At 42.6% G+C, this 11,734-nt stretch overlaps 1 long non-coding RNA gene across 1 annotated transcript; it reads right to left on the bottom strand.

The window, feature by feature from the left end:
- Positions 1-2,210: 2,210 nt before the first annotated feature.
- On the bottom strand, positions 2,211-6,034 carry LOC113010925 (uncharacterized). The gene is made up of 2 exons (XR_003270403.1): positions 5,974-6,034; positions 2,211-4,344 (listed from the first exon to the last, which is right to left on the bottom strand). It is a non-coding gene; the product is annotated as an uncharacterized LOC113010925 (long non-coding RNA).
- Between the last annotated feature and the right edge of the window lie 5,700 nt (positions 6,035-11,734).

Genomic DNA, 11,734 nt, shown 5'->3' with positions numbered 1-11,734 from the left:
GGCCTGTTGCAATATAACCGAAGGACACCGAAGACTGAAGTTACATTAGGTTCATTATAGCTAATAGAGTTTCTATACTGATATTAAATGCAAGAAGATTTATGGAGTAAAACAAGGTGTGTTCACCTTCTTGTTTGCAGCTCCGTCATTCAGCACTGAGGTTGATGAATAACTCCCCTCCACCCTCCTTGCACCTTCACCCCACTCAACCTTTTAACAATTAGGCCCAACCCTCGCGCTCCCTCTATCGCCATATATCACCATGTCCTCCGCTAACCACAGGACAACACTCTACTTTAAAAATTAATAAGGCTCACAACATACTTGTCACTATTTCAATGCCCAGCGTGTCCTCTGTGACTCATCAGTTCAGCTGTAAATCAGGCCAGGAGTAGCCTCGAGGGATTGTGTTTCTCTAAAGCTTCTTCAAAACACTTTATATGGAACATCAATAACCAAACACTTTGCAATCGCAGTTATTGGCACGGCAGCACGGAGATCTTCTGACTGCTCAGGAGCACGGCTGCTGTTGGGATTTTTGCCTCCGCCAGATCTTTGTCCATGCTCTCTCTCCTCTGGTGAGGATGAATGCAGAAATGTGAGAGGTATTATGGGTTATATTTAATCCACCCTTGCTGTTCTTTGGGATAATAACTTTTTTGCTCCATTCCAGCACTTGTCTGTCATTTTGACACGGCAATATCTCCCAACTCCACTGTTTCATAGTCAGTTTCATTTATTTCCAAATACCATTTCACACCCTGCTGGCTTTAACTAGGTATTATACAGCGTGTGGGGAGTGTGCTGCAGATTGAATCGTGACAGAGACAACAACATTTCTGGTGAAAAATAAGTGAATACTGTTCATGGCAGACTATATAAAATGATTTCTTTTGCTCCATTTTCATGCCATTTTGTCATCTTCATTCCTCAAAATGACACGGCATGTTTGCGGCTTTGTTCTGTTTTTTTAATATTTTATAAAATATGCGACAGAGACTTGTAATGTTACTTGCTTTATTTCTAAGATGTCCACAGCACTTGGCTTTCATGTCAAATTCAGTTTTCTAACTTTGTACCGAATCAAGGCTAAAAGTTTAAATGTTTTATCTGATTAATTATTTTAGAAAAACTATATTTCTGTAAAGAGATACTTTAGATTCGCTAGCTGTGCTGATCATTTTTACTTGTAAGAACAAAACACAAAGTTAAATGTTGCCTTCAGTGGCAACAAAAAGTATTATTATTTGTGTAATACTGTAGAAAAAAACATGAAGGCATTATGTGTAAGCTCACCATGTAACATATACTACATCTTTAATCTAATGTTAGAGAATTTTTTTGGAACAAAAAGATGTTTGGTGGGTTCTTTGATCTGTAACCAGCTGCTACTTTATATTTCTATTTACAAAAGACATGTAATTGGTATAATATGTGGCATAATTTACATTTCAAAATGTACGTTCTGTCACATGTAGATTTTTAAATTTCCAGAACAGTATATACAAAAGATTTCATTTACCTACATTGGTTTATTTTCTATAAATTCTTATATTGAATAAGTCAAACTCTGTGTAATCTTTGAATTACTGCTGTTTAGTAATGAAGAAGAAAACTAAAGGTTTAACTAAAGGTTCCCAGAAACCATTGGTTTCAAGCAGTGTTATGCACAGCCGGGATTCTCTGCCTTTTTCTTTCTTCAGCTTTTTCCCCATGCTGAGTCACATATATGTTAATCTTAATTGTTTAGTACTTAAGTCCTAGAAATCCCAGGGTAAAAGCAAGCAGCACCAAATAGCTAGCATTCTTTATTCTGAGCTAGGCTAAGCTAAACATTTCCATTGTCCGTTGATATTTTCTAATCTAATGATAGCAACAAAGTGTAAAGCACTTTGTGTTATCCCCTATTCGAAATAAATTCTTTGATACTCTGTAGTTCTTTAACGTGAACATTTCAACATTGCATACATATATTAACTGGGATTAACGTAGATTTCAACTGCTTACAGATCATTTCAAGGTGCCTAGCAGCGCAAGAGCATCAGGAAGTTGCTGCATCGAGCTAATGCCCAGTTTCTTCTTGCCAGGAGTGAAGCAGTTGGCCTCTTACTTGTACCTGCTCTAAACAGAGAAAAACCTGTTGCTGTTTCCTATGCACGAAGCTTAAAATCATCAACAAATACCACTCGTTCGAGTCTCTGTGACACAGCAATGATATTAATGTTTTGTCATTTATTTATTCTTCTCAACAAATTGCTCTGCTAATTCCCTCAGAGGTCTCCCATCTGGAGGTACCGCTACTGTCTCTCCCCAGATCTGGAGTGAGAGTGCTGTGATGCCAGTGGGTGGTCCTGCCTCGTGGCTTGGTGGGTGAGCTTGGTATAGTCCCTGCTGCCACTGCCGCTGACATATCAGAGCTGTTTATTAAGAGGATGACAACTCTATCAAGCCCCATAAGCGGGCCCTCGTGCACAGGAGTTCTTTTGTTACTTTCGGGGAGGGTGTCATCAATCTTGCTGCCATGCTACTCTCTTGAGCTGTTGATGGCAAACACGATTCCTCCCTTTCTGCCTGGCCTCTCCCGCCTCGCAGTCTGGAATCAGGCGTGGCGAGGGGGATCAGGGAGATAGGAGGACTTTCCCCGAGAGTGCCTTTCCTTGACAGGCGACAGAGCGGACTGTTTGGACACCAGGGGTGGATATATGGGGCCGTGTAATGAAAAGACGTTGACAGGACCTGCTTGTTCTGTAATGAAGGTCTTCTGGAGCTGTGAATGGATGCGCACATCTTTCAAGCTTTTGTCTCCCCGCCTTTCCCACAGAATCTCTCTCATCCATTTTAACCAAAGAGGAAGGTGTAAGAGAAGCATCTGAGACAACAGCTCACAGTGTTTAACATTTACATGCAACGACGTGGTGTGAATTTTTAATGAAACAGCAACACGATTGATTTACACCCACGATTTGTAGCTAAACCTACCCCCCTGCTCCTTGCATTAGCCCGTGAAGGTGCAGTTGAGTTTTCACCCTCTTTCTTCTTTCTGTCAGTGCTACTCGAGAGTCCGTGTAGCTCACAGAGATGGACTATGATGTATGTACTCCACTTTAGCATTGGCTGAGGTCATAGACTCTATAAATGTCTTAGACAAGTCTGATATTTTAATCTCTTTTTAGTGAGAGGATGTTGGGCCTTTGCCCAATCAATACACAGGGCAATAGCCTTGCCAAGATTTCTCATGGTAACTTTTCATTGTTCTGTCTGGAAGCTGAAATGTCAACCAGAATAGGACTGCTCAAAGTGAAGCTGAAATATGTCTGTCTGTAGTCAAAAACACTGCTGTTATGACCTGGAAGCTTCTGGCAATAATGAAAACACTGATCGCAGTCTAAAGAGCACTCTAATGTGAGGACGAGCAGGAGGGTTGACACCTGAAATTTCCTTTATTGCTCTCAAATGAAATCCACCCTGTTTAATTCATCAGTCAACAATAGCCCAGAATTGGTAGCACGCAGGGTGGGTGGGTGGTGGTGGGGGTGTCCTCTGCTTCTGCTTTTGTGCATGCACGCAGTCAAAAATATCAAGTCTCTCTCTCACATTAACATTGCTAATTTGTTTGCCGATGGTTTCCAGGGCGCTGAATAATTGGGTGTGAGATATTGTTTGTTCAGGTGTTCTACATAATTGAATTCTACATTGAAAATACTGCTGGATGAATGTTTAAAGATTGCGGAGAAGAAATCATGTACTCCGCCATACATTTTCTTTGAAATGGAGCGATTGCCGTCCATTAATTCTCGTCCCAGTGGCGACTTGTGACGGCCGCGTCACATTAATTATCCGGCTAATGTATAAAGCACACACGTTTTGAATTTTAAAACAACTCGTGTTCATCCGTTTTCAATTAATGTCCCGTTGTTGAGGCTCTTTTTGTGCAGATGATAGGGCTTCCTTTGCACATGATGACCTTTTGAAACTCGCAGATTGATTTCACGCATCCATTATTCCGCCAAAATGCTGCTTTTGTCAGCGCTCCGCTGTGAGCTGTGTGCTGATAAGCCTGTTACTGTGTGTTGCTGCGTAGCCGGGTCCATATGCACATGTGGAAGCAATATCGCGTCCAGCTGGACACGTGTGTTGAAAAAGCCGCATGATGTATTTGATCATAGTTAGTTGCGAGGAGGGTCTTGGTTGGGTTTCATTCAGCTGCCTGATGGTGACCTAACGCCTCGACTCAATCAGTCACCTTGTCCTCCCCTTGACTCCTCACCCTGTGATCCTCATCTCGCACCCCAAAGGCCTCAAGAAAAACAATCCAAACGCTTAAGGTCCCCCCTTTGCTTGAACCTGGATAGAGAAATAAATTAGATATGAAGTTGGTGTTGGGGTCGGGTTACTAAAACACTTTCCAGATTTCAGCTACTTAGCCTAACATGCCTGAATTAGCAGAATTAGGGCTGGCGTTTTGACTAAAAAGAATAAAAATAAAAAGATTATATCTGTACTTCTGCTGCATTAGAGCTTTCTAAATCCGTCCATTCTTCACAGCCACTTGAGCCAGGGTCTCCATCAAAATGCTCAAATTTACAACAGAAATAAAAAAGTTTAAAAACTAGTGCAAAAGAAAGCTTTTTGACTATTTCCCCCATTCATAAGTAATTCACTTGTTTAAGGCCTCAGTCATACCAGTCAGAAACCCACTGGCAACCTCTGGTTGCTGGGGGAAAAAAGCATATTTCCAGATCGGCTGGGGAGAGGTTGCTGGCTCTAGTATGTGAAATCATTTGCAAAGAGGTTGCTGCACCAAAAACCTCCCTGTGGGGTGGGGTTGCCTCTAGTTTGCACAGAAGATACTGGCCTGTCTGCAAATAGCCGTCATTTACTCTTAGAGTAGTAGCAAAACTTGAAAAAGTTTGATGCAAACCAGAATGAGAATGTTTCTTTCATACCGAAATTTGTGCTTTATTGCTGCAACTGCTTTGAAAGTGACTGGCCCGATTAGTTGACGAGCATTTGCAGAGAAGTCTGCATTTTCCATTCAAACTACTGGTGACCATGGTAACCTGCTAGCTACAAAAGCAATAACAAGGATGTTTTCGAGGTGCAACACAGTATACCTCTTTTCAACCAAATTCATCCTAGTGTCATCAAGTAACCTCCAGCGACCATGCGTCAACCAGTTGTAGAATACACTTTTTTCTCTAGCAACCAGTAGTAACCAGGGCGTCACTGGCCTGTCACTGGTCACCTGTGTGAATCAGCCTTTAGCAATAAGTTTCACAAAAACTGCCAGCAACCACTCAGAGAGTACACTTTTTTTCTCATGATTGATGTTTGCCAGATTGTTGCCAACTGGTTTCTAGGCCCCTGGTGATGGGTTAGTTACCGTTACCAGGGGCGTGGTCACTTTGACTAACAGATGAATGCCTACATGAGAAGCTGTAGCTGTTAGCTCCATGTTAGCATTCAGCTCAGCTAATTCCAATCACTGAGCTGAACTCTTGTGAAGCATTTTCATTACAATTATCTAGCAAATAATTCAGGACCTCTGTGCTCTAGTTGTGTGAGTGAAATTATTTTTTTTCTTTTCTTTTTTCCGTATGTTAGACTATAAATGCACAACACGTATAATAATTAGCAATTATCTCTAGCTGCACCCATACAGTCTATGGATGAATCTGCTAAGCAGTCTTGCTACAACTATTTACTCTGAGTTTTGGAGAGTGGGGCTTTGGCTGCTTATACTTCCTCTCCTCTTCCTCCTGTAATGCTGTGCGTTCTTTCCCTTTTTTTAGAGCTCATCATACGCTTCTGTTTACGAGGCCGGCATTTTGTGTGTGGGAGAGAGTGTGAGTTTGAATCTCCGGTCTGATAATCAGTGACAGAGATGTTACAGGAGTGTGACAGAGTTCTATTTGCCATAACTGACATCTTTATCCCATCACTTTCCTTGTTTTTTTTTTCTATGAAACTTACCAAATGCTGGCATCTGTGGTGTTTCCAGCCGGATACGCTGCAGTGGACTGGGAATTCAGAGGATTCAGACAAGGCCACAGCAGCTCAGGCAGGTGGAGAGAAGGAAGAGCTATTTACACAAGCAGTACAGGAGGAAAGGAGAGGAAAAGACACTGTTAGAAAGAAAGAGAGAAAGAAATGAGCTCCTTCTCCGAGCCTTATAGTAAAAGTGTTTAGTAGACATGCTGTCAGATTCTGAGGTTAGAGGGGATGATTGTATCGACAGGTTTTATTCGCTGGTTGTAAGTGAAAAAGAGTCAGAAAGCAGGCTTGAGCAGCTAGAGCTTGTGATGCAGAAATACACTATAAATCACCACGTACGGTCTGCCCTGAATAAAAACTGAAAGCAAGAAACATCGGCAGAATATGAGGCAAATTTTTTACGAAAATAAACTTCAAGCATGTTTGACTTCTCAGCGTAGCCTAATTAATTTGGCCTACACAGTTTTGAATATTCTAAACACAAAACCTCAACTCTTCATGCATGTTTGTAACAAACCAGCGAGAAAATATAATCACTCAAGGTACAAATGACCTAAAATTCAGCAATTAGAAAAAAGACATTGTCATGATCAATTATCCATTGATAGACTTTAATTGTGTGTACTTTCGTTTGTTAAAACGTGAATGTGTAGTGCTCAAATCAACCTCCTCATTACAACTTTGTAAGTTAATGCATACAGACTTTTTGTATAGCACAAGTTTGAGCTACACTGTCTTCACCACACTCATTTGCAGTTTCACAGTTTATGCACACAAATAGAAACATTGTAGCAGTCTACGCTGAAATGAATGTGTGGTTTAACAAAGTCAGAGGAGTTGGAAACTTGAAGGATAGATGCTGCATCCAGGTCTGAAAAGCAAAGCCAACGCAAAAGTGCCACAAACTGCATTTTGCCCAACGACCAACAGGAGGCGACTCTTGTGATGGTGAAAAATGTATCCGCTGTATAAAATTCTGTAGAAATCCCACCCTCAGATCTCTTCCTCTGTGACCTCACTAAACAACTCCCTGACGACGCTAGTTTTAAGTCATGCTCAATACAACATCATGTTCGTGTAGTGAGTTATGTTCCTGTTAGTGTCTGAAAGGATGACAATGATTTCTGTAGTTATTTTGGCGCAGCTAAATACGTTTACACACCGACCTCCACTGCTTATACTTAGCTTAATGTCTGAATGGTTCAGCAGAGTACGGGGGATCTGGTCACCTAGGCTTTGCACCTCCAGGAGCTGGTCAGCCATGAAAACTCATAATACGAAGATCCCAGTACACAGTTTTTGTGCTGATGTTAATACCAGAGTTTTGCAGCTCTGCGGTTACTGAGTCAGCCGACCATTAGGTATGCTCATGCACCATGCACCTTTACACAATCCGACACTTTGTGGCTGAGTTGCCAAGCTTTGCAATAATATCATTCACAGCTGATCATGGAATTTCACAAAGTGACAGTGACATCCAGTTACTGCCCCACTGTTCTTGTCAGTCCTCATCAGAGCGACCCAATGTTTTACCAATGTGTGTGAAGGTAGACTGCAGGCCAGTGTATATGATTTTATATACCTGTGGCACCTGAGTTCAGAGGTTTAAAGGTGTGTTCCAACATTGTGTACCCAATGTACATATAGTGTATCATTATATTCTAGTGGTCTATGTGACCAAAAGCTTAGACATTTTAAGCCCTTTTGTTGAAATCATGAGGATACTTTTCAACTTACTAGCTAACCTTTCGGTTTATGTGAAAATATAAAATATGGGCATTTTTTTAAAAAGAAATCTTCCAGTGCGTTGTTCAGGTGTTTGAATGATACACTGAGAGTCAAAATATGCACATATGTTTGGTTTTTACAAATAACTGCTAAACTGTCTAAATCCCTTTGTCTGTCAGGTTCACAGCAGATCTGCAGTGCATTATGTGTTTTAACCTCCTGAGCATTGTCCCATGTTGATCTGAGGATTCACTGGCATTTTTGTGATATGGTGTAAAGACTGAAATGTGCACAATATTTACCTGCTCATGAAAACCAAGAGATCCCACTCTCATTACCAAACACCCTTCATTATAGCAGATAATTCTGCAGCTGACTTGTTGGCACAGTGATTCCTCAGAGTGTCGGTGAATGGAGCTTTCACAATGTTTGCAACCCAAAGTAAAAAAAAAAAGGGTGTTGTGTTTCACTTTGCAGAGGCTTTTCAGCTGGCAGCGGCCCATCACGCCTGACCCCTCCTTCTCTTTGTCACCACTTGCACTGCACTCTGTTTTCTCGCATCTCCCTGGCAACCAGCGCTGCATGCTTTTGTGTTGATGTTTGTCCACAGCTAAGGTGTCGCCTCTGTGCTTAATGGACCTCCCAGTCCGCTTCAGTGTCCGCTTCAAACTGAGTGCCCCGGCAAAGCTGGGCGGCCGGGCCCTGCCGCTGTTTGTCCCCGGGTGTCATTGAGTTGAGGCAGGGTGGAGATGAGATACAGCTGATAATGGCCTCTTTGTTCTTTTGCTAGATGTGTTGAAGCTGTGCTCCTGTGGACCAGGAGACGCCTGGTCAAACAGAGACACACAAAGGCTCTGGAAACGGCTGGCCGTGGCCCATTCTCCACACTCTGCCGCGCTGCCAACACGCACCACCTTCTGCAGCCACACTGAATTACTACCCTCACAACCTTTCACACATATAAAAGCACTCTTTCACACAGTGGGAACACTGACATTTGCCTTTTGTTGGTTACAATGGATTTTTTTAATGCTAAGTTTTTTTCAGGTGATTACTCAGAGGTCACATACACCATTAGGATCAGTATGGGGCCTTCTCTTTTGAGGGGCATTCGATTTATTCACTCGTAAAACGCTGCACAGGCATTACTTGATTCAGCCGAGCTTAAGTCGAGAGCGACGCTTTTGAGCGGTGCATTTTGCTTGCGAGTTATCTTTTTTACTTTTTTTTTTTTTTTTTTTGCTTGATTGATTGGCGAAGGAGGCGCAGAGCAGCCCTCAAATCCTATCTGGTGTTAGAAACCGGGGAGGAATCACTCTCAATTATTGCACTTTTTAACATTTACAGATAGGATACACGGCTGCACAGAGAATAGTCACGCTGTGCAATTCTGTGGAGATAATGGTGTATTTAACAATCAATAACTGTGTAAACCTTTGAAATGCCAGGAAATAATCTCTCGAGCAAATGCGCCACACATTCTCATCTACCGGCTCGTTGTTTTAACCTCTTTAGCATAGCCCCTCGAGGACACGGGGGATATGATTAGGAATTCGTTAGCGGGCTTCTATTTTTATGCTGATGACATACTTTCTTCTCCGGGGCTCTCGATGTTGCTGGCTCTTGACTTTCTCACTGTCTTTTTCGAAACTAGATCAGCTGTTTACCACCATGTAGGAGCGTGACATGAAGTTCACTGACTAAAGCAGCTGCGAGCGGAGAGGACCGATATCAGTCAGAGAGAAAAACTCCCCTGTCATCTGAAATCCTGTCACATGCCCTGACACCATTCGCAAGCCCCTTTACATCCCTTCTTCTGTTTCAAAAAGAGGATCCTGCAGCTAAAAAAGATGCTTTAAAAAAAATAGCTGCTTCAGTTATGTTCAACCAGTCGGACCTGAAGCTGCGCCAAAAGCCTCAACTATTGACTGTGAGATACAAAAAGGATGTAGACAACCAGTGAAGGATGCCACAGTTTTGTTGAAATCCACTGTTTTTGTTCATCCCATCATGTTTGGAGCAGATTACAGTGTGTCCGCACATCCGTGCTCCCCTGGGTGCCTCCTCTTGTGGTTCAGGTATTGTGACCAGGCGGGCGGGCTTGTGGCCCTGGGCCCTGGGTGCTTTTGCAAAAGAGAGGACAGTAGCTGTATTTGTTTCCCATTGAAAAGGATTACAGGTCCTGACGGCCATGATTAATCACCAGGAGGCAGACATCTGAATGCAACCAGGGAAAGGTTCAACTTTTTAATTCATCCCACACACAATCTATTCAAACCAGCTGTTTGGCGCTCCTCTCCCTCATCTCCTTGCTCTTTCTTCACAGTGACCATTGCCTTCTACTGTCTTTCTTTTACAGCGCACCTAATTATCTGGGGACACAGTTGTTGTAATTGTGGGGGTACCCGGACGACGCTGCGCGCTCTATTTTTATTGGAGATGGGCTTCTTTGTGGGAGAATAGTTAATTGACTTTGTTAATGCATTTGGGGATCAGTGATTTCTCCACAACAAATGACCTTTATGGAGCTCGGCGTCACATATTGTTTGCTGTGTGTGTGCTCGTGCGTGCTGCGCGCGCGCATGCGTGTGAGCGTGCACTGATCCGTTGTGACCTTTTCTTGTGTCAGGTGTGTTTGTGCAGAAGGCAGAGAAATATTTCCCTCAAAGCTTCTTTTTTTCCAAAACACTTCAGCTTCATAAACATTTCCGCGCCGCCTCTGCGCTGACAGACAGCTGAAATCCTGCGTTTTGAATAAATTTCACATCTCGCCATGTTCATATCCACTCATATGAGCAGGCCTTCTCATTAAGACTCAGCAGGTTATATGATGGTATTGCTGGAATCCCTGGAGCAAAATGAACAGGGACAGCTACACTGCTTAATGCAAGGTAGCCTAGCAACAGATAGTGGGATGGCAGTGGAAACATACCCTCATATTTATGTTTACATGAGAGAATGATTTGTCTGTCAGGCTGATGGATCCTAATGTTCTCCTCTCCCCGGGGCTTTTCTTGTGCCGCACACAGGCCTGACACTTACCCTGAAGGACAGGCACCACCTTCCCCAACACGCATGAATACTTAATACTGTTAGACTGCATTTATGCAAAGAATGGAAATGGCACCAGACTAGAGGAGAGGGGGGCTAAAATGCATCAAAACATGACACAGAATGCATGATGAACATAGAGGGGGGGCAGAGAGAGTGACAGCAGACATAAGGTAAGACAGTTTTAACACTGTTAGAGGAAGCGTGGGTTGATATATGTAAGAACAGTGGCAGAGCCAGGCAGTTTTTATCAGCGTGGCCAGGGTAGGGTTGTTATTTAACAGTGAGATGGCTCGCAAACACATGTCTCCCCTTTATTTTATGTTATTATTGTTGCTTTTTTATTTTATTTTTGCATGGCAAGCCTCCGCGGGCCAAACAGTTCATTTTTTTGCTCACTCCCTTTTACAATCTACTCATAAGGCCACTCAAAAATATGACTCTCATGACCTCACGTGGATAAATCTAATAAGACAATTGCAATTTAAAAGTGCTGGTCCGCTAATAAATTGAATCCGTGTGGGAACAACAGCTGCAGAGAAAAAAAAAAAGAGTAGTTTCTGAATGTAAATACACTTCTGTGAGTGTGTTTGTAACTCTCTAACAACGTTTACTATGCTTATGTGGGGTGGGTGGGTTTGCAGACTCTCTGGTGGTCTCTAGGCCTCCCCAGGACCAACTCTTCACTTGTGCCCTTGGCAAACAACCGTCCCGAACCGAAGTGGAGAAAATCCTACTGGAAAAGTTTTTCCTGTTGCACCAGCTCGGAAAAACAGCTAGTGTAATCATATAAATGCCTTCTGATATTATATTTTTGTGACAGCTATGTCATTAGTTACTTTTAACAGGACACATAAAAGCTTATAGGGAGTATTCCTTGTTACAGTTACAGTCCGTGTTGATGTGCTGCGTCTTAGCCGGTTGCCTGTAAGGCCTGATTGAGACTTCTGCAGGGAACCTT

Source organism: Astatotilapia calliptera, chromosome 18, assembly GCF_900246225.1.
Source record: "Astatotilapia calliptera chromosome 18, fAstCal1.2, whole genome shotgun sequence".
Lineage (NCBI taxonomy): Eukaryota > Metazoa > Chordata > Actinopteri > Cichliformes > Cichlidae > Astatotilapia > Astatotilapia calliptera.
Note: the sequence above shows the minus strand (reverse complement) of the source record. Positions and strands in the feature narration are given on the sequence as shown.